General features: G+C 43.4%; 1 protein-coding gene across 1 annotated transcript in view; it reads right to left on the bottom strand.

Annotated features, from left to right (window-relative positions):
- LOC139420729 (POU domain, class 6, transcription factor 2-like) overlaps positions 1-27136 on the bottom strand; it is a 115169-nt gene that overhangs the window by 62963 nt on the left and 25070 nt on the right. The gene's annotated exons all lie outside the window — the stretch shown is intronic.

Below are 27136 nucleotides of genomic sequence, written 5' to 3'. Positions count from 1 at the left end.
TATAAGTGACTATATAAGCTACTATATAAGTGACTGTATAAGTGACTGTATAAGTGACTATATAAGTGACTATATAAGTGACTCTATAAGTGACTGTATAAGGCATACAGCATTTTATCCGTTATCACTCAGTAATTAGAATGAAGAGAGTGCAAAAACCAGACGATTTCTAACAACAAAACCAAATATAAAGACATGCATACCAGTTGATTTGACCAATACATCACATTTCTAACTGACCCACTCGTTCTCCAGTGAAAGGAAGGGGAAGACTGCGCTCTGAGAGGTAGAACATTTGACTGTGAATCTACTTGACTTTGTCCCTTGGGAAGTGGTACTGGCGGTGTGGTGCACGTCCGGCACCAGACAAAGATCCTGATTGATGTTCAGAGGGCTCTTGCCACTCACTGTAGGCCTATCTGCAGCCTAAGACATTGTTTTTGCCAGGTCTGGGACTACGTGTGAGAGTACTGCAGTATATCGCCAAAGTACTATTCTCTACTTTCTATACGTTATGAATGCTATTTTAAGCCGTATAACATCAATATAACCTTTAGTGACAAGGTTACCGCAATAGTTGTTTTTCAGCCTTGAAAAACAACGAGAGGTCTCGAGAAATTTGAGAGAATAACAACAGATCAATGGCACAAAAAAAATTGTGTTGATTGGCGTATTGATAATGCAACAGAGCATTCGTGAATAGAGGGGTAGGCAAACTTGTATACGTACTGAATCATTGCACTTCACTAATTATGTTTCATAGTGAGATGAATAAATAAAACATCAGGGCAGGCATTTCTTTGATTAGTCTGGTCGCTGTTGGTTCTGGACAGGCGCATACGAACATTTGATCAAGACCTCCCCATTTTCCTGAGTTCTAAGTAGCAGAAGAAGAATGCCAGCGAAGGAAGCTCGTGAGTACGTCTCAAATGGCACCCTATTCCTTATATAATGCACTACTTTTTTTTTTTTACCAGAGCCCTATCCTGCTCAAAAGTGTTGCACTTTAAAAGGAATAGGTTACCATTTGGGACGTGGCCAGTGTCTCTGGGCCAGTAAACAGCAGCAACACTTTTACATTTCTTCTACCTCCTGACACATTGACACCTCTCCCAAACCCCACCATGAATTATATATCGTCTTGGGCTCGCGAAAGCCAAGAGTCCAATTCTCGCTTGAAATGTTGGGGCAAGTTGTCTCGCAATGTATGACAGGACCGGGCGCCTCTCTCTGTCTTCCCTTACAAGTGAACCACAAGAAAATGTGGAGTGCGCCAGTTAAAAGATGGAGAATGGGACGAATGAAAGAAAGACAGAACGAACAAACGAAAAGGAGAGCGCGCGAGAGAGAGAGAGGAATAGAAAATGTCTGTAAAAAAAAAAAAAAACATTGAAACCTAGGGACGATCAAAGAGAATTCGGAGAATTTCCTCCAAGCGCTGACCTGAGGCAGAGGAGGAACGAGTGGCACGACAAAAGAATATGAAGAAGAAGGAAAACAAATACTGAGGGAATATGGAAGAAGCCCCATGTGGCCTTATTATAAGGGCTGCACCACAGGTAACTATATTCTTTAACAGCTGTGGTTTATAAATTCTGTCATCTTGTGAAGACTTTCAAGCCCACTGACCCTTCTCCCCCTTGTAACTGGGCACCCGGCTTTAGGAAGCGCATTCTTCTAACCGCGGCTGTCTGATGGCTTTGGCTGAGCACATGATCCAGCAGCCCTGTCTCCACTAATTGTTTGTGCTCTCCCTCTCTCCTCAAGCAGACAGTGGATGGATGGAGGATGAGAAAGAGAGGCTCGGTGAAGTTGGAGACAGGCCAAAAGGCTGCTGGGATCCTATGGAGCTCATTATATGCTCTACACTTCCCTGGCTGCGTGCTCACCAATCCTAGTACTATGTTCAAGTGGTCCTCTCACTTATATAGGCACCATGCTTAGTGGTAAAAGAGCGAGGCTCCCAATCTGACTGTTGAACCAGCAATCCTCTGTTAATGAGCATAATAAGGAATAAGCCACATCACAGAAGAAGGACTCAAAAGACATGAATCAACTAAAAACATTAGATGTGCATTTCAGTAACACTTCTGGACCATAAGAAGTCCCAGTAGGTGGGAGATGAAATCCCTCAAACAGCATACAACGATTCTCTGCACCACAGAGGGGTAAGAGTCACGTGATCTGCGTGGTTCTAGGACCCAGGATACTGTAGGCTCTTGTCTACTTAGTTTCACCGGGGATGGTGCCACCGTAAAAAAAAAAAAAATTTGACTGTCGTCTTTGACTGCCGCAGCCCTGACTCTTTGTGAAGTACGAAGCGAGGCTGATTGTCAGAGGTCGAAAAGGCTAGGTCAAAACCTGCTTGTTCGTCAGACACAATGCTATTTTTGTTTCCTGTGTCGCTCAGGGGAGGAGGAGAGAGAAGCAGCCACCTCTCTCATTACCACTGGCCCCTCTCTGGTCCCTGCCAACTCTCCGTTAATGCAGTTCTCTCTCTGGGCTTGATTTGGACTCTGTTGTTTTCTCCTCTGTGTTAACAACAGCTCAGCCCTGTGTTTGTGTGTGTGTGTGCGCGCGCAATGAGCATTAGTCATATCTGCACAATGCATGTGTGGTAACTCTTTTCTTTAGAGTTAGGACACATTCACACAAGGTGCTATGAAAAAGGCGGAACATAAAGGAAGGCCAAGTATTTGTCCAGTTATATACAGTATTGAAAGAAGGTCATCAATGGCAAAAGGTGATGTTATAATTGAAAGGAGAAGCCTTCAATGGGATTGTGTCTACATCCATGCTCATCACACTCAGTTCACAGAAAAGGCCGAAGTAGTAACGAAGTAGCCATCATGTCCAGATAAAGGAACATTGACTGGCCTGGCTTCAACCCACAAAGTTTACCCCATAGATAGACTTGCTCTTTACACTTCACTGAATGGACTGGACTCCTCTTTCTTTCGTGGTATAGTGAATATCGCACAAACCGTTTGAATACAATATAAAGATGAGGAGTCCAGTCCATCCAATGAACTGTAAAGAGTTCTTCAAGTACGAAAAATGGTCTAGGTCACAACAGTCAGTGCAAACTGTACAGTCGTGGCCAAAAGTTTTGAGAATGACACAAATATTATTTTTCACAATGTCTGCAGCCTCAGTTTATATGATGGCAATCTGCATCATTGTTGTGAAGAAGGCTTCAGGGCGCCCAAGAATGTCCAGCCAGCGCCAGGACCATCTCCTAAAGTTGATTCAGCTGCGGGATCGGGACACCACCAGTACAGAGCTTGCTCAGGAATGGCAGCAGGCAGGTGTGAGTGCATCTGTACGCACAGTGAGGCAAAGACTTTTGGAGGATGGTCTGGTGTCAGGCAGGGCAGCAAAGAAGCCACTTCTCTCCAGGAAAAACATCAGGGACAGACTGATATTCTGCAAAAGGTACAGGGATTGGACTATTGAGGACTGGGGTAAAGTCATTTTCTCTGATTGTTAGGAGCATCCGGAAAAAAGCTTGTCCGGAGAAGACAAGGTGAGCGCTACCATCAGTCCTGTGTCATGCCAACAGTAAAGCATCCTGAGACTATTCATGTGTGGGGTTGCTTCTCAGCCAAGGGAGTGGGCTCACTCACAATTTTGCCTAAGAACACAGCCATGAATAAAGAATGGTACCAACACATCCTCAGAGAGCAACTTCCCAACCATCCAGGAACAGTTTGGCGATGAGCAATGCCTTTTCCAGCATGATGGAGCACTTTGCCATAAGGCAAAAGTGATAACTAAGTGGCTCGGGGAACATGGCCAGGAAACTCCCCAGACCTTAATCCCATTGAGAACTTGTGGTCAATCCTCAAGAGGCGGGTGGACAAACAAAACTCCACAAATTCTGACAAACTCCAAGCATTGATTATGAAAGAATGGGCTGCCATGTGGCCCAGAAGTTCATTGACAGCATGCAAGGGCGGATTGCAGAGGTCTTGAAAAAGAAGGGTCAACACTGCAAATATTGACTTCTTTGCATCAACTTCATGTAATTGTCAATAAAAGCCTTTGACACTGATGAAATGCTTGTAATTATACTTCAGTATTCCATAGTAACATGTGACAAAAATATCTAAAGACACTGAAGCAGCAAACTTTGTGGAAATGAATATTTGTGTCATTCTCAAAACTTTTGGCCACGACTGTACAATATGTGTTCAAACGTTCGGAGGCGTGAAACATCCAAAGGTCAAAAAACGAATCTACCTAAAACAAACAATGCTCTATCTATCCTGTAAACCTTCTAATCCACAGTGAGATGAGAAAATTCTTTCTGACCGCTATCTATCTTCGCCTCTCTCTCTGCCCAGCATCATTAGCATGTTGTAGTAAATCAAATCAAATTGTATTTGTCACATGTGCCGAATACAACAGTGAAATGCTTACTTACAAGCCCTTAACCAACAATGCAGTTTTAAGAAAAATACTTTTTTGTATTTTTTTTATTATTAAATCAAATAAGTAATAAAAGTAACAAATAATTAAAGAGCGGTAGTAAAATAACAATAGCGAGGCTACATACAGGGGGTACTGGAGTCAATGTACACAGAGTCAATGTGCTGGTTAGTCGAGGTAATTGAGGTAATATGTACATTAGATGTTCAGGAGTCTCATGGCTTGGGGGTAGAAGCTGTTTAGAAGCCTCCTGGACCTAGACTTGGTGCTCCGGTACAGCTTGCCGTTCGGTAGCAGAGAGAACAGTCTATAACTAGGGTGGCTGGAATCGGACAATTTTTAGGGCCTTCCTCTGACACCGCCTGGTATAGAGGTCCTGGATGGCAGGAAACTTGGCCCCAGGGATGTACTGGGCTGTACGCACTACACCCTGAACACCTAGTCAGGGGTCTGAAGAGGTGCCTTCATGACGTAAATGAACATTTCTCTTCTGACTCATCCTGTATTTTAGGGGTCTTCTAAACTGTGCTGTGGTTCTTGAACAAGTCAAGAGAGAGGAGAGGAACAACATCCCTATTATTTCTCTGCCTCACTGTTCTCAGTGGGAGCACATCAAGCACCGTCTCAATTGGTTGCTCAATGAGCCACACAGGTAATTACTACACTGGAGAGAGATGGGCCGGTCGGCGAGGCTCTTGGTAATTATGACGGAGGAAGGACATTTTTACCCCTAGGATTAAGAGTAAACTCACTTGGACTGATAAACTGGATGAAAACATTTGTTGCCACTTTTATCACAGTGGTAAATCATTTTAGGAGGATTGCTGTCTCCCAAGAAATAGTTCATGTTATTGGTATTTGCAATATGGCGGCTCAAGCATAATAATTCAGCACAATGATATACTTCCCTTCACCTTTTTTTTTATAGATGAACTGAAATTGAAAATATTTCATCATCACAGTCTTGTGTAGAGAAGGGTTTAAAATTTCAGCATCAAAATAGATTCCTGCTCCTTGGCCACGGTTGTAATAATCACAAGGAAATAAAACCGGGATCAAAGATCCAACTGTGTAAAAATATGACCCGCAGTCAGTGTTTCAATACCGCTTTGGAGGTGTTTAGACAAGACAAAAATGGAAGCAGTTGAGACTGAGTTGAGTGGGCCATGGGGTTTTACAAAGTAAAACGCACTGCTTGTCGGGATCCACAGATCTCTTTGTGATGCAATGCAATCTCAAGCTGTGTGGTGGAATTATCACCCCAGGGGAAGGATTTTAAAGTATTGAGTCCTCTCCATGGAGATATTAGAATACAAAAAGTTGAGACTGTAATATTAGGAGAGGGGACAACTTTAGTTTTGACTCACTGTAGATATTTAATTGCTATAGTTGATTTTCATCATTATTTCTCATTTTTCCCTACTCTATTTAACTCTGTATCTGTCCATGTGAAATGTCAACATCATACATCAATCACTACAGTACTATGGTCAATAAAGATGTAATGCCAGGCATGGTTGCTTAGCCCACTCAAGTAGGAAAACTCCCTATGAACATAGCAGGCTTCTCTCGCTCTTCAAAGTCCGTCCAGAAGGGAGGTTCAGACAGATGTGGAGGTGATACAGAATGTGTGTCACTGAACACAACAGACATGATTGGCCCTCTAGCTCTGCCTTTTGTCCTTCAGTGGTATGTACTACAGTGGAGTCTGGAGCCCAGGTCAAGCCTGTTAGCCTTGGCAGGCCAGGGTTATCACAGCCTGTCCATGGTCCCGTCACGTGTTGTCAGACCGAGGAGGAGGCCGCGCGTAAAAGCCTCATGCAAAATGTATGTTCATGCGGCTGTTTCGGTGGGTGGTAATATCAATATTGTGGACCTGATGCACAGAGATGACTGAGTGCTCCCTGACTGACAGTAAAAGCTGGGAGAGATTGAGGGGCTACATTTACTGCTCCCAAAATGGAGTGTAGTCGAGCTCCTCTAATAGTCTGCTCAACTTAAATTAGAATTTCATTGGGGATTATTTTGATAACAGTTTGGATTGTGGGGGGGGGGGGGTTAAAAAATGATGCCATTAGAAAACAAAAGAGGAGGGAGGGAGAAATGAGAGCGCACAGCTTGTCCTTTAAAAAACATATTTCATTCTCAGCTTCCAGGCAGCTACATTATGGGGTTATTAAGCGTTGCCTCACTCGCCACTTCACTCACCCACTCCCCCAGATATCAAATGATTCTGAGAGAATGAAAAGACAATGTAGGGATGAGTAGGACATCATAGCCCCCTTTGTTGTACACTGCCTTCGCTTACATATGTGTTTGAACGTGTGCCATAGACCCATAGTGAATTTGGAGAGAGAAATGCGAGAATAGAAGGAGAGAAAGAATTCGGCGGGATGAAATAACCCCAAACAATGGGATTTGCTCTCCATTCTTCTGCCGACATCTTCCGCCTTTAATTATTCCCTTTGGTTGTCTGTGGGAGCGCGTAAGCACTTTTGCACAGCACAACATGCCCACCAGCACAACATTGTCAGCCCCAGTGATGTGGAGACTTCTGAGTGACACAGAGCCTCTTGTGATTAGTAATGCTCTTTAATACAACACAACAGCGAATATGATTGGGGGGAAAAACTGATTTCAAAACTCATAGGCAAAGATAGTGTCAGAAATGTACGAGAGATGTATAATGTCAGTCACGAGCACCACTAATTGTGAGTTTCATACCACATAAACCGAAATGATGGCAAAATGCAAACATCAAAAATGTATATTCCATTACACATGCAAACAATCCATACATTATTTATTGCACAGCATTTGATATAACCTCAGCTGCTTCCTACAGGGATTCTTTGTGCCGTTTTAGTAGTTTCCTCCTGAATCGCATATGAGATATTTGCGGTCCAAGAACGATGTATGATGAATGAAGACCCTCGCCACTTATACACCTATCGTGCTCACTGACTAGCAACAGGTTCAGCAAAAGGCAGCAGCAGTAAGTGTAATTCCCTACCGGGACAATATATCATCAGAAGAAATGTATGCATGCACCTGAAACGTAGAAGTCTTCCCTGAATGCGGACATGGTGCTTGAAGGTGGGAAGAGGAACGGGTAGTGGAGAGGGCAAAGGGGTAGTGGAGAGGGCAGAGGAGAAGAGGGGGTTGGGATGAGGAGGGGAAGAGGGGGTTGGGAGGAGGAGGGGAAGAGGGGGTTGGGAGGAGGAGGGCAGAAGAGGGGGTTGGGAGGAGGAGGGGAAGAGGGGGTTTGGAGGAGGAGCAGGCAGAGGAGAAGATGGGGTTGGGAGGAGGAGCAGGCAGAGGAGAAGATGGGGTTTGGAGGAGGATTAGGCAGAGGGGAAGAGGGGTTGGGAGGAGGAGCAGGCAGAGGGGAAGATGGGGTTTGGAGGAGGAGCAGGCAGAGGGGAAGAGGGCGTTGGGAGGAGGATTAGGCAGAGGGGAAGAGGGGGTTGGGATGAGGATTAGGCAGAGGGGAAGATGGGGTTGGGAGGAGGAGCAGGCAGAGGGGAAGAGGGGGTTGGGAGGAGGATTAGGCAGGGGTGAAGAGGGGGTTGGGAGGAGGAGCAGGCAGAGGGGAAAGCAGCAGATTGGTTGAATCATTTCTAATTTCATATGATCTGTGTCTTTTAACCATTTCCCTGCAACTGGAAAATGAGAGTACCAGGGCTAATTTCACAGTGAGAGCTCATTGAACAAAACTCCATGGTCAGGGCAAAGGGTGCTAGCCTACTTTGTCACTGTGAATTACAGTTATATAATTCAGGAACCATAAGGCTAGGAAGAGAGAAAGAGGGTGGAGAGGAGGAGAGTACAAGAGGAGAGGGGTGGGCGATGTGTTTGAACAAAGTCAGAAACCGTTGCTTTTCTCTCTACGCTCAGATCTAGTTAGTGATGCTCTCTTATTATCAGTGAGTAATGGATCTCCATCTGTGATGTGTCTGCGGTGAGCCCAAAGATGGCCCCCCAGGGACCCCAACACCACTCCCCAGAAATCATCTGACACTGATATAAGCCCCCCTGTCCCTGTCTCAGGCCTGAGACACCAAGGCTATTAATTAAGGCAATTAGGCCCCGGCCAGCAATTAGTAACCACAGATAGCTTTTAGCAGCCTAGTGGTCCAGGCTTCTCCTAATGGCCGTGGGGTTTGTTTCAACACCATATGCTGACAAATATCACCACAAGCTCTCTGGTTTCACAGACATGGAATTGGAGAGCCATGTTTAATAGTGACCTTAGTGTGATATGGCTGGGCTCGCTGGTGTTGTGACCCCCTGAGCCCTTATTGGAGTAGCACTTTGTTCTGTTGAGATGTTTCTGTTACTTTTGAAATGCCTGTGTTTAGTGTGTGCCTGTCTGACCTTTGTAGGGAAAGAACATGTTAAGTGCACAGACTATTGATAAAAAGGTGTACATGTGGGTTGAGTGTAAGCATTATTGATTAGGAGATAAGTCTTTATTGATTTTGTGTTATTATTAAGGAGACGTTCCATAACTTTGGCGACTATGTAATGTCTTTTCTAAACCTCCCTCTTTTGGGCTGGATGTGTTGTTCCTACAGCACCAATTTGAGCACTGCCAGCTTGGCCCACGTGGGCCAGCCCCCTAGGAATTAGAGCTCCAGACAATGAGTTTTAGCCCCCCGCCATTTCAGTGACAGCTAGCAAGATGCACATTGACAAGTTTCACAGTGAAAGAAGAAGGCTGGCCCAGGCCTGCCCAGTATTTTACAATGAGGTTGCCGGGCGGGCCCAATGGCTCAGTGGCATAGCAGAGAGAGAGAGAGAGAGAGAGAGAGAGAGAGAGAGAGAGAGAGAGAGAGTGAGCAATGGCATACTTCATCTGCACATAATGACATAGTACGGAATTTTTGGGGACCCGTTTTGGCCCTTGAGCGCTACTTTCAGAACTACTGGCTAAAAAGTACACAAATGTCCCGGGAAGATTTTTACCGAAAAGGTGTATTGATAATGATGTTTTTGTACTGAACAAATATTATATTCCAATAATAGCTACTCGTCCATTATGAAATAAATATATATTCCTTTGGAAAGTATTCAGCGCTGTTTCTGAAGACTACATACTTCAGCCGAATGTTAACAACGTCAGTAACTCGATTTTTAAGTATCCCTTGAGGAAAATTCCGTTTGAATAGCTTGGTAGAAATAAAAGTGTCAGAAGCCATTCAGCAAGTACTTTTTACTCCACATTTCTAAATCTCTAACCAACGAAGATGAATGTTCAAACAACCCAGTGGTAAAATACTACAGTGTCTCTGTATAGCCTTTGCTTCAGTAAAGGTGTGTGTTTGCAATTGGTGTTCTGAGTAGAACTGCCTGATAAAAAAAATGGTCTGAATTCATACATTCAAAAACAGAGGACAGATCATGCAATAAGTCACATTACTGGAAAATGGGAAATAAAGGATACAACCGCGCTCCCTTACACACTTCTACATTGGAGGCAATCTGAGATAACGCCATTTTCATTCCAAGTTCAGTCCCATAAAATTACCATTAACATTACAAGCCATGCAGAACACAGATAAATGTAAAATGTCACCCAATTCTGCCAAGGCGGGATTTCCAGTTCCACAAAATTACCATCTCGGTCTGCTCTCTCCCACTGCACCTTGCCTAATATTTTGTTTTCAACATTTCGTAAGTTCATTTTCCCCTCACTGACCATTTAAATCACAAATCAATTTTCATTTAAAATGCTTGACTACAGATTGTTCCTGAAAGCTTAGGAATCGTGCCTTGGCAATCTCTGGCAGACCTTTAATTAGTGAGGGCAGCAAATCTTTTGGAAAACTTCTGGAGGTAAAATAAGTAAGGGCTAATTCTGCATTATGCTTCCAACCGTCTTCTCGACTGCCTAGGCACTGAAGTCATTTGCTGGAAACATTGGAAGTATGGAAATGTCAAATGTTTGAATTTGTATCTATTATTTTGACTATAATAATAATGATAATTAATAATAATAAGGTTTAAAATACAAATTCAGTATCGAACAAGTACAAAAAACTTTCCTTTAACACCATCCCATTTTTCATTCCATATTTGACTGAGCATGGGACGACAGTGAGTCAGGCTGATAATGTAATGCATTGTTATAGTCCAGTAGTTGATCGAATGACAGCTGGCTGGGGTAAAGGGAATGTGTTCCAACTTTGTCATTTCATTTTTAATGCCGGTTGGCAAAGCTCAAGTCATTTCAGGCCTCCGTGCACCACTTCTCTGTCAGAAGAGAGCACTGTATTCTCCCCACACATGCCTTTATTGTCAGCCCAAATTACTGGGCGACAAACACGGTTACTATATCGTACAAAGCATGTGCAGAAAGAAACATCACGCCCTACACAGTACAAGCACCTCAAGTGTATGTCTTGAGTCTACATTTATGACATGATGTTAGCAGACTGTCTCCCGCAGTGCTCTCTCTGCCACAGTTAAGGCAGATCCAGAGCCTGCTGTAGTGAAGCACCCACAACCATGTCTGAGTAGCATTGTCCTTTACTACACTGGCATCAAAGAGTCTCTCTCTCTCTCTCTTTTTCCTCTTTCTCTCTCTGCATGGGAAACATTTTTACGTTGCCAAAGCAAGTGAAATAGACAATAAACAAAAGGTGAAATAAAAAATGAACAGTAAACATTAGTTCCTAAATATATACACTACCGTTCAAAAGTTTGGGGTCACTTAGAAATGTTCTTGTTTTTGAAAGAAAAGCAAGTTTTTTGTCCATTAACATAACATAAAATTGATCAGAATACAGCGTAGACATTGTTAATGTTGTAAATGTCTATTGTAGCTGGAAACGGTAGATTTTTTATGTAATATCTACATACAGTGCCTTGCGAAAGTATTCGGCCCCCTTGAACTTTGCGACTTTTTGACACATTTCAGGCTTCAAACATAAAGATATAAAACTGTATTTTTTTGTGAAGAATCAACAACAAGTGGGACACAATCATGAAGTGGAACGACATTTATTGGATATTTCAAACTTTTTTAACAAATCAAAAACTGAAAAATTGGGCGTGCAAAATTATTCAGCCCCCTTAAGTTAATACTTTGTAGCGCCACCTTTTGCTGCGATTACAGCTGTAAGTCGCTTGGAGTATGTCTCTATCAGTTTTGCACATCGAGAGACTGAATTTTTTCCCCATTCCTCTTTGCAAAACAGCTCGAGCTCAGTGCGGTTGGATGGAGAGCATTTGTGAACAGCAGTTTTCAGTTCTTTCCACAGATTCTCGATTGGATTCAGGTCTGGACTTTGACTTGGCCATTCTAACACCTGGATATGTTTATTTTTGAACCATTCCATTGTAGATTTTGCTTTATGTTTTGGATCATTGTCTTGTTGGAAGACAAATCTCCGTCCCAGTCTCAGGTCTTTTGCAGACTCCATCAGGTTTTCTTCCAGAATGGTCCTGTATTTGGCTCCATCCATCTTCCCATCAATTTTAACCATCTTCCCTGTCCCTGCTGAAGAAAAGCAGGCCCAAACCATGATGCTGCCACCACCATGTTTGACAGTGGGGATGGTGTGTTCAGCTGTGTTGCTTTTACGCCAAACATAACGTTTTGCATTGTTGCCAAAAAGTTACATTTTGGTTGCTTCTGACCAGAGCACCTTCTTCCACATGTTTGGTGTGTCTCCCAGGTGGCTTGTGGCAAACTTTAAACAACACTTTTTATGGATATCTTTAAGAAATGGCTTTCTTCTTGCCACTCTTCCATAAAGGCCAGATTTGTGCAATATACGACTGATTGTTGTCCTATGGACAGAGTCTCCCACCTCAGCTGTAGATCTCTGCAGTTCATCCAGAGTGATCATGGGCCTCTTGGCTGCAACTCTGATCAGTCTTCTCCTTGTATGAGCTGAAAGTTTAGAGGGACGGCCAGGTCTTGGTAGATTTGCAGTGGTCTGATACTCCTTCCATTTCAATATTATCGGTTGCACAGTGCTCCTTGGGATGTTTAAAGCTTGGGAAATCTTTTTGTATCCAAATCCGGCTTTAAATTTCTTCACAACAGTATCTCGGACCTGCCTGGTGTGTTCCTTGTTCTTCATGATGCTCTCTGCGCTTTTGACGGACCTCTGAGACTATCACAGTGCAGGTGCATTTATACGGAGACTTGATTACACACAGGTGGATTGTATTTATCATCATTAGTCATTTAGGTCAACATTGGATCATTCAGAGATCCTCACTGAACTTCTGGAGAGAGTTTGCTGCACTGAAAGTAAAGGGGCTGAATAATTTTGCACGCCCAATTTTTCAGTTTTTGATTTGTTAAAAAAGTTTGAAATATCCAATAAATGTCGTTCCACTTCATGATTGTGTCCCACTTGTTGTTGATTCTTCACAAAAAAATACAGTTTTATATCTTTATGTTTGAAGCCTGAAATGTGGCAAAAGGTCGCAAAGTTCAAGGGGGCCGAATACTTTCGCAAGGCACTGTAGGTGTACATAGGCCCATTATCAGCAACCATCACTCCTGTGTTCCAATAGCACATTGTGCAAGCTAATCCAAGTTTATCATTTTAAAAGGCTTATTGATCATTAGAAAACCCTTTTGCAATTATGTTAGCACAGCTGAAAACTGTTGTTCTGATTAAATAAGCAATAAAACGGGCCTTCTTTAGACTGGTTGAGTATCTGGAGCATCAGCATTTGTGGGTTCGTTTACAGGCTCAAAATGGCTAGAAACAAATAACTTTCTTCTGAAACTAATCAGTCTATTCTTGTTCTGAGAAAAGAAGGCTATACCATGTAAGAAATTGCCAGGGAAGATCTCGTACCACGCTATTTACTACTCCCTTCACAGGACAGCGAAAACAGGCCCTAACCAGAATAGAAAGAGGAGTGGAAGGCCCCGGTGCACAACTGAGCAAGTACATTAGAGTGTCTAGTTTGAGTGTCTAGTTCTAGTTTGAGAAACAGACGCCTCACAAGTTCTCAAATGGCAGCTTCATTAAATAGTACCCACAAAACACCAGTCTCAACGTCAAGAGTGAAGAGGTGACAGGGATGCTGGCCTTCTAGGCAGAGTTGCAAAAAAAAGCCATATCTCAGACTGGAAAATACAAATAAAAGATCAAGATGGGCTAAAGAACACAGACACCGGACAGAGGAACTCTGTCTGTATTTCTGATCAATTTGATGTTGTTTGAATGGACAAAAACGTTGCTTTTCATTCAAAAACAAGGAGATTTCTAAGTGACCCTAAACTTTTGAACAGTAGTGTATTTAATTAGGCAAGGAAGTTAAGACCAAATTCTTATTTACAATGATGGCCTACCCCAGCCAAACCCAGACGATGCTGGGCCAGTTGGGACTCCCAATCAGAGCCAGATGTGATTCAGCCTGGACTTGAACCAGGGACTGTAGTGTCACCTCTTTCACTGAGATGCAGTGCTTTAGACCACTGCGCCACTCAGGAGCCCTGAAGAACAAAGACAATTCAAATGTAATATTATGTCTATATACAGTGTTGTAATGATGTGCAAATAGTTAAAGTACAAAAGGAAGAAAAAAATAAACATATATATAGGGATGTATTTACAATGGTGTTTGTTCTTCACTGGTTTCCCTTTTCTTGTGGCAACAAGTCACAAATCATGCTGCTGTGGTATTTCACCACAAAAATAGGATGTGTTTTCTAATTCTTTGTGAATCTGTGTAATCTGAGGGAAATATGTGTCTCTAATATGGTTATACATCTGGCAGGAGGTTAGGAAGTGCAGCTCAGTTGCCACCTCATTTTGTGGGCAGTGTGCACATACACTAGCATGCCTTCTCTTGATAGCCAGGTCTGCCTTTGGCAGCCTTTCTCAATAGCAAGGCTATGCTCACTGAGTCTGTACATAGTCAAAGATTTCCTTAATTTTGTGTCAGTCACAGTGGTCATATATTCTGCCACTGTGTACTCTCTGTTTAGGGCCAAATAGAATTCTAGTTTGCTCAGTTTTTTTTGTAAATTCTTCCCAATGTGTCAAGTAAATATATTTTTGTTTTCTCATGATTTGGTTGGGTCTAATTGTGGTGGGGCTCTGTGGGGTCTGTTGGTGTTTGTGAACAGAGCCCAGAACCAGCTTGCTTAGGGGGCTCTTCTCCAGGTGCACATCTCTGTAGGCGATGGCTTTGTTATAGAAGGTTTGGGAATTGCTTCCTTTAAGGTGGTTGTAGAATTTAACGGCTAATTTCTGGATTTTGATCATTAGCGGGTATCGACCTAATTCTGCTCTACATGCTTTATTTGGTGTTTTACGTTGTACACAAAGGATATTGTTGTAGATTTCTCCATGCAGAGTCTCAGTTTGGTATTTGTCCCATTTTGTGAATTCTTGGTTGGTGAGCGGACCCCAGACCTCACAACGATAAAGGGCAATGGGTTCTATGACTGATTCAAGTATTTTTTGCCACATCCTAGTTGGTATGTTGAATTTTATGTTCTTTTTGATGGCATAGAAGGCCCTTCTTGACTTGTCTCTCAGATTGTTCACAGCTTTGTGGAAGTTACCTGTAGTGCCGAGGTATGTTCAGTTTGTGTGTGCTCTCGGGCAAAGGTGTCTAGATGGAATTTGTATTTGTGGTCCTGGCAACTGGACCTTTTTTGGAACACCACTATTTTTGTCTTACAGAGGTTTACTGTCAGGGCCCAGGTCTGACAGAATCTGTGCAGAAAGTTTAAGTACACTTAGGTTGGAGTCATTAAAACTCATTTTTCAACCACTCCACAAATTTCTTGTTAACAAACTACAGTTTTGGCAAGTTGGTTAGGACATCTACTTGTGCATGACACAAGTAATTTGTCCAACAATTGTTTACAGACAGATTATTTCACTTATAATTCACTGTATCACAATTCCAGTGGGTCAGAAGTTTACATACACTATGTTGACTGTGACTTTAAACAGCTTGGAAAATTCCATAAAATTATGTCATGGCTTTAGAAGCTTCTGATAGGCTAATTCATTTGAGTCAAATGGAAGATTACCTGTGGATGTATTTCAAGGCCTACATTCAAACTAAGTTCGCTTGATATCATGGGAAAATCAAAAGAAATCAGCCAAGACCTCAGAAAGAAAATTGTAGACCACCACAAGTCTGGTTCATCCTTGGGAGCAATTTCAAAACACCTGAAAGAACCACGTTCATCTGTACAAACAATAGTATGCAAGTATAAACACCATGGGACCACGCAGCCGTCACACCGCTCAGGAAGGAGACGCGTTCTGTCTCCTAGAGATGAACGTACTTTGGTGTGAAAAGTACAATTCAATCCCAGAACAACATCAATAGACCTTGTGAAGATGCTGGAGGAAACAAAAGTATCTATATCCACAGTAAAACGAGTCCTATATCGACATAACCTGAAAGGCAGCTCAGCAAGGCAGAAGCCACTGCTCCAAAACCACCATAAAAAAAGCCAGACTGCGGTTTGTAACTGCACATGGGGACAAATATCGTACTTTTTGGAGAAATGTCCTCTGGTCTGATGAAACAAAAATAGAACTGTTTGGCCATAATGACCATCGTAATGTTTGGAGGAGAAAGGGGGAGGCTTGCAAGACGAAGAACACCATCCCAACCGTGAAGCACGGGGGTGGCAGCATCAGGTTGTGGGGGTGCTTTGCTGCAGGAGAGACTGGTGCACTTCACAAAATGCATGAGGAAAGGAAAATAGTGAATATATTGAAGCAACATCTCAAGACAGCTTGTCGCAAAATGGCTTAAGGACAACAAAGTCAAGGTATTGGAGTGGCCATCACAAAGCCCTGACCTCAATCCTATAGAACATTTGTAGGCAGAACCGAAAAAATGTGTGCGAGCAAGGAGGCCTACAATCCTGACTCAGTTACACCAGCTCTGTCAGGAGGAATGGGCCAAAATTCACCCAATTTATTGTGGGAAGCTTGTGGAAGGCTACCTGGAAAGCTTGACCCAAGTTAAACAATTTAAAGGCAATGCTACCAAATACTAATTGAGTGTATGTACACTTCTGTCCCACTGGGAATGTGATGAAAGAAATAAAAGCTGAAATAAATAATTCTCTCTACTATTATTCTGACATTTCACATTCTTAAAATAAAGTGGTGATCCTAACTGACCTATGACAGGGCATTTTTACTCGGATTAAATGTCAGGAATTGTGAAAAAACTGAGTTTAAATGTATTTGGCTAAGGTGTATGGAAACTGACTTCAACTGTAGGTGCTGCTGCAGGCCCTCCTTGGTTGGGGACAGAAGCACCAGATCATCAACAAACAGTAGACATTTGACTTCAGATTCTAGTAGGGTGATGCCGGGTGCTCCCCCAACAACACTTTACATCAATTTGCATAGCAGACCCTCATGCCATATTGAGTCGAAAGTTTTTATTTAAATCAACAAAGCGTAAGAAGACTTTGCCTTTGTTTTGGTTTGTTTGTATGTCAGTTAGGGTGTGCAGGGTGAATATGTGGTAAAAGTACAATTTGACATTTGCCCAGTACATTGTTTTCGCTGTGTAAATGCACGAGTCTGCTGTTAATGATAGTGCAGAGGGTTTTCCAAAAATTGTTGTTGATGCATATCCTCCGGTAGTTATTGGGGTCAAATTTTACTCCACTTTTGTGGTTTGGGGTGATCAGTCCTTGGTTCCAAATATTGGGGAAGATACCAGAGCTGATGTTAAAGAGTTTACGTATAGCCAATTGGAGTTTGTGGTCTGTTTATGTTATCATTTAATTTAGGATATCATCAACCCCACAGGCCTTTTGGGGTTGGAGGGTTTGTATTTTGTATTGTAGTTCATTCAATGTAATTGGAGAATCCAGTGGGTTCTGGTGGTCTTTAATAGTTGATTCTAAGATTTGTATTTGATCATATATATGTTTTTGCTGTTTGTTCTTTGTTAAAGGGCCAAAAAGATTGGAGAAGTGGATTATCCACACATCTCCGTTTTGGATAGATAACTCTTCGTGTTGTTGTTTGTTTAGCATTTTCCAATTTTCCCAGAAGTGGTTAGAGTCTATAGATTCTTCAATTACATTGAGCTGATTTCTGAAGTGCTGTTCCTTCTTTTTCTGTGGTGTATTTCTGTATTGTTTTAGTGATTCACCATAGTGAAGGTGTAGGCTCAGGTTTTCTGGGTCTCTATGTTTTTGGTTGGACAGGTTTCTAAATTTGTTTCTTAGGTTTTTGTATTCTTCATCAAACCATTTGTCATTGTTCATTTTCTTAGGTTGTCTACTAGACATGTTTAGATATGATACGGAAGCTGAGAGGTCAAATATACTGCTTAGGTTTTCTACTGCCAAGTTTACACCTTCACTATTACAGTGAAACATTTTGTCTGGGAAATTGTCTAGAAGGGATTGAATTTGTTGTTGCCTAATTGTTTTTTGGTAGATTTCCACACTATTTTTCTTCTATCTATAGCATTTCTTAATATTATTAAGTTATTTTGGCTTTGATGCCTCATGATTCCAAGTAGATTGTGATTTTTCTGTGATCTAATTGGGGTGTCAGTGGACTGACTGAACGCTCTAAGAGACTCTGGGTTGAGGTCAGTGATAAAGTAGTCTACAGTACTACTGCCAAGAGATGAGCTATAGGTGTACCTATCGTAGGAGTCCCCTCGAAGCCTACCATTGACTATGTACATACCCAGCGTCCGACAGAGCAGCAGGAGTTGTGACCCGTTTTTGTTGGTTATGTTGTCGTAGTTGTTTCTAGGGAGGCATATGGGGGAGGGAATGTCACCTCCAGGTAGGCGTTTGTTCGCATGTGTGCTGAGGGTGTCAGGTTCTTGTCCAGTTCTGGCATTTAGGTCACCACAGACGAGTACATGTCCCCGGGCCTGTTGATCTCCCCCTCTAGGATGGATAAGCTGTCATCGTTAAAGTTTGGGGATTCTATTGGGGGGATATAGGTAGCAAACGAGGACATGTTTTTTCTCTATTGGGATAATTTCCCAACAGAGACATGTCTTTGATTGCTACTGACACGGTTTTTAGGCTCGCGCTAGGTGAGTGAGACACACAGGGTTTATCTATCTGGATCCCTGAGGGATGTTTCCGTGTTTCCTCCTGGACGAATGCAGGGGAACAATGCTATCACCTGACCGTTAGAACTGTGGTCTCTGGTGTCATGCGCACCGTGGAGTTTGGGCTGAGAGCAAAGGCTACAGCCGTTTAACCAGAGTGACAATGCCACCATCTCCAAAACAAATAAGAGCAGGTGGAGGAGCTGGGATTTAGCAGGCCAATGTGTATGACCAGTAAACATAGGAGAACATGCCAGGTCATGGCAATTTCATAACACACAACAGGCCACGTGAATACAGAACGAGGGATAAAGGGTGTACGTGACATATCTCAAAAAGTGAGTTTTGTTCAGGCTTATGATTTTCCGTTCTTATTTGATCTCACTCGATGTGTTACAATTCCACCTCAAATTGATAACAAACGCTTTGAGATGACGGCAAATTCGGGGGTGAAATCGAATTACACCTTTGCTTCCAAAAAATAACACCTAGGTTTAAGTAGCACGTGTCAAGGGATAGGTGTGTGCCTGCTGAAGTGAATACGAGGGGGTTTGATTCGAACCTTTTGTACGCTGCTGTGGTACATTCTGATTGGTGAGTTATTTTCTTTTCCCGAACTGTCACATAAGCAGTTCGCTCCTTTACGTACCCAAGCTGCTTATTGAAGACAAAACAATAAACCAATGGTAGCTGATATCAATGGCAGAGATGAGAGCCACGGCGCCATGTCTGCTGGGATTGCCTGGGATAAACCTGCCTCAGCCTGCTCTTTATCGCCAACAGCACCTCTCGCTCTCAATTATTTGGCTGCTGTCACAACAAATCAATCAAATTATCGCTCCAGGACAGTGTGTGCAGCTGCTCCTATGGCATTGCTAGTTGCATTAGCTTTGAAATGTATGAGGTCTACATTTTATCACGGTTATTTATTTAATGTCACTCTCTCCCTTGCAAGTCATCTTACAACAACGGCAAAGTTGAATCATTAAAGGAACGACGTGGATTACATACTGGTGGAAAACACTTCAAAATCAACAGGAGAAGGGAGAGGGGCTGGGATAGGTTCTATTGTATTGAGAACGGAATAGATAGGGGTGTTGATCTAGGGGAATTATGGGAGCAATAAAGCCTCAGAAGTCTCTCTGACATAAAAATACTCCATCTTGATGTACTCATCGCTAGGATTTTTTTTTACCAACACCAATCTGTTGTAGTTATTGTAAGAATTCTTATTATTAGAATTTTTACTTGCCGCAAAGTGCACGCACTCACACACACACGCACACACACTGTATGACGCACTGTACAAATGAAGCTGAACGACATGTTTGAAATGCACCAACTGTGCCAATGGTGGAATGGAGTAAGGAAGGGCATAGACAGGTATTTCCTTTAAATCCCAGTGTTTCTGGGAGCTGTGGCGCTGTGGCGCTGTGGCGAGCTAACCTGTTAAAGGAACGGTGGCGTACACCCAACCGTCAGCTGAGTCGGAAAAGACGGAGTCTGACATTGACTAGCGAATGTACCCCTCAGGAGTCCACCCTTTGGCGCTGTAATGAGAGGAGTGATTTCCATAATTTGTATCATGTTAACACCCACTCACAACATGAGAACGCCACCGATTGCGTTTGAGCGTTTTCATCAAACCAGGGAGGAGACATGTCTTTGATTGCTACTGACACGGCTTCTCATGAGGCTAGCGCTAGGTGAGTGAGACACACAGGGTTTATCTATCTGGATCCCTGAGTGATGTTTCCTCTGGAAGAATGCAGGGGAACAATGCTATCACCTCACCGTTAGAACTGGGGTCTCTGGTGTCATGTGCACCATGGTGTTTGGGCTGAGAGCAAATATGAACGGGATACACTTATAAGAAAGGGGTTTGTTCAGTGGAATTGAGTCTGGAATTACTGTCGAGTGAGTCCTAGAGAAAATGCGCAGACAAATGATGTTTCATTCATTTCCCTCCGCTGAGCATTACATTTCTGCTTCATTGATACTTTACAACTTACAACACGAGGAAGGATATCTTGCATGGCCAGTTACCGTAGGCCCTCTGTGCAATAAAGCTATATTGAAAATCCAATATAAATATTGTCAGGGTATTAATGTGAGTAATCTATCTTTCCTAGAATCTTATATTTAGTTACTTTTTGTGCAACTGTGTTTTGTTTTATTTACACTTCTAATGACTTACAGTATACAACAGCAATATAGTAATGAAGTAACAACAAATTATGTTCATGAGCCAATTAGTAAATAAACGCATCATCACATAATTGGACAAACAGCATGACCGTAACCTAGTTTGCAGCTAAAATAGTGTCCACTCTATCAAAGAAATATACTTTCTCCCTTGTTTAGTTTCAATGGGAATTTGTTTGTACAGAATGCTTCCTGGCATAAATCATTCTGACAAGTAACAAGTTACACTGGGTGCTGCTGTGTTTACCGTTTCCGTGACAAGATGCTGCTGCTCCGTTTTATTTAAGCAACAGTTCCAACCTTACTGCACAACCCCATTACAATGATGGTTATTCATCACTGCCTCACTCTCACAACTCTCCAGCCTGTACCTCTCTCTCTTTATCTCATTTGTAAGAATGTTTTGCACCTTGCATAAAACTAAAGCAGATAGGGGCGAACAATCGGATTAAATAGCCAGTGAGTGTTGATAGAAAATGCATACTTTTTAGCACTATATTTGGGCTTCTGTTAAAGCCTATGAAAAGGTGGACTCCAAAAGTGGAATCCATCCTGGGTTTACTAGCTATAGTAACTATACTAAACACGTACAGTGAAGAATCCCTCACCCACCCAAAGACAAACAGCTATTAGCTGATCATTAGCCATGTCAGTAGATTTAAATAGAGTCAAAGGTCTTCCTGCAGTCTCATTACTGTAGGCTAACAGCTGTATGTGTCTGATCTGATGCTAATTAACCAGCAGAGCAGTGTTACACAGTGCAGTACAGCAGGGCTGTAAAACACACTTGCTCCTGAGGTCGTGAAATGAGCTGGCTGCTGGCTCTGAGCTCAAAAGGGGCAATGACTGCATTAAACGTGTGATTAATCAGTGTTGATGGGGACTGGCGTGAGTAGCGAGGAGAAAGGGCGAGGGGCGAGGGCAGGGGCAGGCTGGGGCCGCCTTACAGAGGTGCTGTGCCAGCAGGCCTCATTTAGCAGGGCCCTGATGCGCTCCGACAGGGGAGAGTGGAGGAGCGGCGCGTGGCCAGAGGGCCCCGGACACAGTCAAGACATTTAGCTTCACTCCTGACTCGTGTCACTTTCTCTTCACGGAGGTCCCTTCACCGCGTCCCCCTCAGATAGGATGGGCGGAGGATGTGGGAACAGCCAGTCTGTCAGTGCTTCTGTACGCTTAAAATTAAACTGCCATGGAGGCATTTCATTGTTTAACTTTGTAAACAACGGATGATGAAGTATAGCAAGTGATTGAGGACCAAACCATCTGTTATAAAATGATGATTGAGAGGTGTTTTGTGCCTTCAACATTATGACCAGGTGTTTGTCATTTGGTTATTTCTTCCTCTGGCTTGTCCCACATACAGTATGAGAAGTTGTTGAAATGTGAGACAGACAGACAGACAGCCTTTTGGGCCCCTTATCGCCCCTTGCTCCAGGATACATTGGAGGGGCCTCAGTGGCTAGATAGATGTGGGATTTATTAAAAGCTCGCCCCGTAGCGATGATGCACGTTGTTATTTATGCATGCTTGTGTCCATTAGGGCTTCTATCTTCCTTCACATTTCCTCACTCAATCCATCCGTCCATCCATTTCCTCACATGAGGGGAAAGGGAGGACTCCTTTCTCTGCACTTTGTGCTGCCTGGGCATTATTGTAATCTCCACCAAAAAACACACTGCTTTACATGAAGCCTGGCATCTTTTTACATTAGCGAGGCCCCTCTCATGCAACATTCATGACTGATGGTTTCCCCATCCATCCCTCAATCTAATGGTATAAAAGAGACAATGTTTTAAACATGAAAATGGAAACCATTTACAACTATGATCAAAAGAAAACACTTGCGCACTAAAGTTTAAAAGGCGAGGATAAGAATGGATGAGGTGAAAAAGAGAGGAAGAAAAAGAGAGGAAGAAGAAGAGGGGAGAGTACAGTGCACTCTTATGGAGAGAAAAGAGGAGAGGGGAGAGTACAGTGCACTCTTATGGAGAGAAAAGAGGAGAGGGAGAGTACAGTGCACTGTTATAGAGAGAAAAGAGGAGAGGGAGAGTACAGTGCACTCTTATGGAGAGAAAAGAGGAGAGGAGAGAAGACAGTGCACTCTTATGGAGAGAAAAGAGGAGAGGGAGAGTACAGTGCACTGTTATAGAGAGAAAAGAGGAGAGGGAGAGTACAGTGCACTGTTATAGAGAGAAAAGAGGAGAGGGAGAGTACAGTGCACTGTTATAGAGAGAAAAGAGGAGAGGGAGAGTACAGTGCACTCTTATGGAGAGAAAAGAGGAGAGGGGAGAGTACAGTGCACTCTTATGGAGAGAAAAGAGGAGAGGGGAGAGTACAGTGCACTGTTATGGAGAGAAAAGAGGAGAGGGAGAGTACAGTGCACTGTTATAGAGATAAAAGAGGAGAGGGAGAGTACAGTGCACTATTATGGAGAGAAAAGAGGAGAGGGAGAGTACAGTGCACTCTTATGGAGAGAAAAGAGGAGAGGGGAGAGTACAGTGCACTGTTATGGAGAGAAAAGAGGAGAGGGAGAGTACAGTGCACTGTTATGGAGAGAAAAGAGGAGAGGGAGAGTACAGTGCACTGTTATAGAGAGAAAAGAGGAGAGGGAGAGTACAGTGCACTGTTATAGAGAGAAAAGAGGAGAGGGAGAGTACAGTGCACTGTTATAGAGAGAAAAGAGGAGAGGGAGAGTACAGTGCACTCTTATGGAGAGAAAAGAGGAGAGGGGAGAGTACAGTGCACTCTTATGGAGATAAAAGAGGAGAGGGGAGAGTACAGTGCACTGTTATGGAGAGAAAAGAGGAGAGGGAGAGTACAGTGCACTGTTATAGAGATAAAAGAGGAGAGGGAGAGTACAGTGCACTCTTATGGAGAGAAAAGAGGAGAGGGAGAGTACAGTGCACTCTTATGGAGAGAAAAGAGGAGAGGGGAGAGTACAGTGCACTGTTATGGAGAGAAAAGAGGAGAGGGAGAGTACAGTGCACTGTTATGGAGAGAAAAGAGGAGAGGGAGAGTACAGTGCACTGTTATGGAGAGAAAAGAGGAGAGGGAGAGTACAGTGCACTGTTATAGAGAGAAAAGAGGAGAGGGAGAGTACAGTGCACTGTTATAGAGAGAAAAGAGGAGAGGGAGAGTACAGTGCACTGTTATAGAGAGAAAAGAGGAGAGGGAGAGTACAGTGCACTGTTATAGAGAGAAAAGAGGAGAGGGAGAGTACAGTGCACTATTATGGAGAGAAAAGAGGAGAGGGAGAGTACAGTGCACTCTTATGGAGAGAAAATAGGAGAGGGAGAGTACAGTGCACTGTTATAGAGAGAAAAAAGGAGAGGGAGAGTACAGTGCACTGTTATGGAGAGAAAAGAGGAGAGGGAGAGTACAGTGCACTCTTATGGAGAGAAAGAGGAGAGGGAGAGTACAGTGCACTCTTATGGAGAGAAAAGAGGAGAGGGGAGAGTACAGTGCACTGTTATGGAGAGAAAAGAGGAGAGGGAGAGTACAGTGCACTCTTATGGAGAGAAAAGAGGAGAGGGGAGAGTACAGTGCACTGTTATGGAGAGAAAAGAGGAGAGGGAGAGTATAGTGCACTGTTATAGAGAGAAAAGAGGAGAGGGAGAGTACAGTGCACTCAGTTATGGAGAGAAAAGAGGAGAGGGGAGAGTACAGTGCACTCTTATGGAGAGAGGAGAGGGGAGAGTACAGTGCACTGTTATGGGAGAGAGGAGAGGGAGAGTATAGTGCACTGTTATAGAGAGAAAAGAGGAGAGGGAGAGTACAGTGCACTCTTATGGAGAGAAAAGAGGAGAGGGAGAGTACAGTGCACTCTTATGGAGAGAAAAGAGGAGAGGGAGAGTACAGTGCACTGTTATGGAGAGAAAAGAGGAGAGGGAGAGTACAGTGCACTCTTATGGAGAGAAAAGAGGAGAGGGGAGAGTACAGTGCACTGTTATGGAGAGAAAAGAGGAGAGGGAGAGTACAGTGCACTGTTATAGAGAGAAAAGAGGAGAGGGAGAGTACAGTGCACTGTTATAGAGAGAAAAGAGGAGAGGGAGAGTACAGTGCACTGTTATAGAGAGAAAAGAGGAGAGGGAGAGTACAGTGCACTCTTATGGAGAGAAAAGAGGAGAGGGGAGAGTACAGTGCACTCTTATGGAGATAAAAGAGGAGAGGGGAGAGTACAGTGCACTGTTATGGAGAGAAAAGAGGAGAGGGAGAGTACAGTGCACTGTTATAGAGAGAAAAGAGGAGAGGGAGAGTACAGTGCACTCTTATGGAGAGAAAAGAGGAGAGGGAGAGTACAGTGCACTCTTATGGAGAGAAAAGAGGAGAGGGGAGAGTACAGTGCACTGTTATGGAGAGAAAAGAGGAGAGGGAGAGTACAGTGCACTGTTATAGAGAGAAAAGAGGAGAGGGAGAGTACAGTGCACTATTATGGAGAGAAAAGAGGAGAGGGAGAGTACAGTGCACTCTTATGGAGAGAAAATAGGAGAGGGAGAGTACAGTGCACTGTTATAGAGGGAAAAAAGGAGAGGGAGAGTACAGTGCACTGTTATGGAGAGAAAAGAGGAGAGGGAGAGTACAGTGCACTCTTATGGAGAGAAAAGAGGAGAGGGAGAGTACAGTGCACTGTTATGGAGAGAAAAGAGGAGAGGGGAGAGTACAGTGCACTGTTATGGAGAGAAAAGAGGAGAGGGAGAGTACAGTGCACTCTTATGGAGAGAAAAGAGGAGAGGGAGAGTACAGTGCACTGTTATGGAGAGAAAAGGGGAGAGGGGAGAGTACAGTGCACTGTTGTGTAGAGAAAAGAGGAGAGGGAGAGTACAGTGCACTGTTATAGAGAGAAAAGAGGAGAGGGAGAGTACAGTGCACTGTTATAGAGAGAAAAGAGGAGAGGGAGAGTACAGTGCACTGTTATGGAGAGAAAAAGGGAGAGTACAGTGCACTCTTATGGAGAGGGGAGAGTACAGTGCACTGTTATGGAGAGAAAAGAGGAGAGGGAGAGTACAGTGCACTGTTATAGAGAGAAAAGAGGAGAGGGAGAGTACAGTGCACTGTTATAGAGAGAAAAGAGGAGAGGGAGAGTACAGTGCACTGTTATAGAGAGAAAAGAGGAGAGGGAGAGTACAGTGCACTCTTATGGAGAGAAAAGAGGAGAGGGAGAGTACAGTGCACTGTTATAGAGAGAAAAGAGGAGAGGGAGAGTACAGTGCACTCTTATGGAGAGAAAAGAGGAGAGGGAGAGTACAGTGCACTGTTATAGAGAGAAAAGAGGAGAGGGAGAGTACAGTGCACTGTTATGGAGAGAAAAGAGGAGAGGGAGAGTACAGTGCACTCTTATGGAGAGAAAAGAAGAGAGGGGAGAGTACAGTGCACTCTTATGGAGAGAAAAGAGGAGAGGGGAGAGTACAGTGCACTGTTATGGAGAGAAAAGAGGAGAGGGAGAGTACAGTGCACTCTTATGGAGAGAAAAGAGGAGAGGGGAGAGTACAGTGCACTGTTGTGGAGAGAAAAGAGGAGAGGGGGAGTACAGTGCACTGTTAAAGAGAGAAAAGAGGAGAGGGAGAGTACAGTGCACTGTTATGGAGAGAAAATAGGAGAGGGGAGAGTACAGTGCACTGTTATAGAGAGAAAAAAGGAGAGGGAGAGTACAGTGCACTGTTATAGAGAGAAAATAGGAGAGGGAGAGTACAGTGCACTGTTATAGAGAGAAAAGAGGAGAGTGAGAGTACAGTGCACTGTTATAGAGAGAAAATAGGAGAGGGAGAGTACAGTGCACTGTTATACAGAGAAAAGAGGAGAGTGAGAGTACAGTGCACACTTATGGAGAGAAAAGAGGAGAGGGGAGAGTATAGTGCACTCTTACGGAGAGAAAAAAGGAGAGGAGAGAGTACAGTGCACTCTTATGGAGAGAAAAGAAGAGAGGAGAGAGTACAGTGCACTCTTATGGAGAGAAAAGAATAGAGGAGAGAGTACAGTGCACTCTTATGGAGAGAAAAAGAAGAGAGGGGAGAGTACTGTTGTGGAGAGAGGGGAGAGTAGAGTGCACTCTTATGGAGAGAAAATAAGAGAGGGGAGAGTACAGTGCACTGTTGTGGAGAGAAAAGAGGAGAGGGAGAGAACAGTGCACTGTTATAGAGAGAAAAGAGGAGAGGGAGAGTACAGTGCACTGTTATAGAGAGAAAAGAGGAGAGGGAGAGTACAGTGCACTGTTATAGAGAGAAAAGAGGAGAGGGCGAGTACAGTGCACTCTTATGGAGAGAAAAGAGGAGAGGGGAGAGTATAGTGCACTCTTGTGGAGAGAAAAGAAGAGAGGAGAGAGTACAGTGCACTGTTATAGAGAGAAAAGAGGAGAGGGAGAGTACAGTGCACTGTTATACAGAGAAAAGAGGAGAGTGAGAGTACAGTGCACACTTATGGAGAGAAAAGAGGAGAGGGGAGAGTATAG

Source organism: Oncorhynchus clarkii, chromosome 11, assembly GCF_045791955.1.
Source record: "Oncorhynchus clarkii lewisi isolate Uvic-CL-2024 chromosome 11, UVic_Ocla_1.0, whole genome shotgun sequence".
Classification (NCBI taxonomy): Eukaryota; Metazoa; Chordata; class Actinopteri; order Salmoniformes; family Salmonidae; genus Oncorhynchus; species Oncorhynchus clarkii.
Note: the sequence above shows the minus strand (reverse complement) of the source record. Positions and strands in the feature narration are given on the sequence as shown.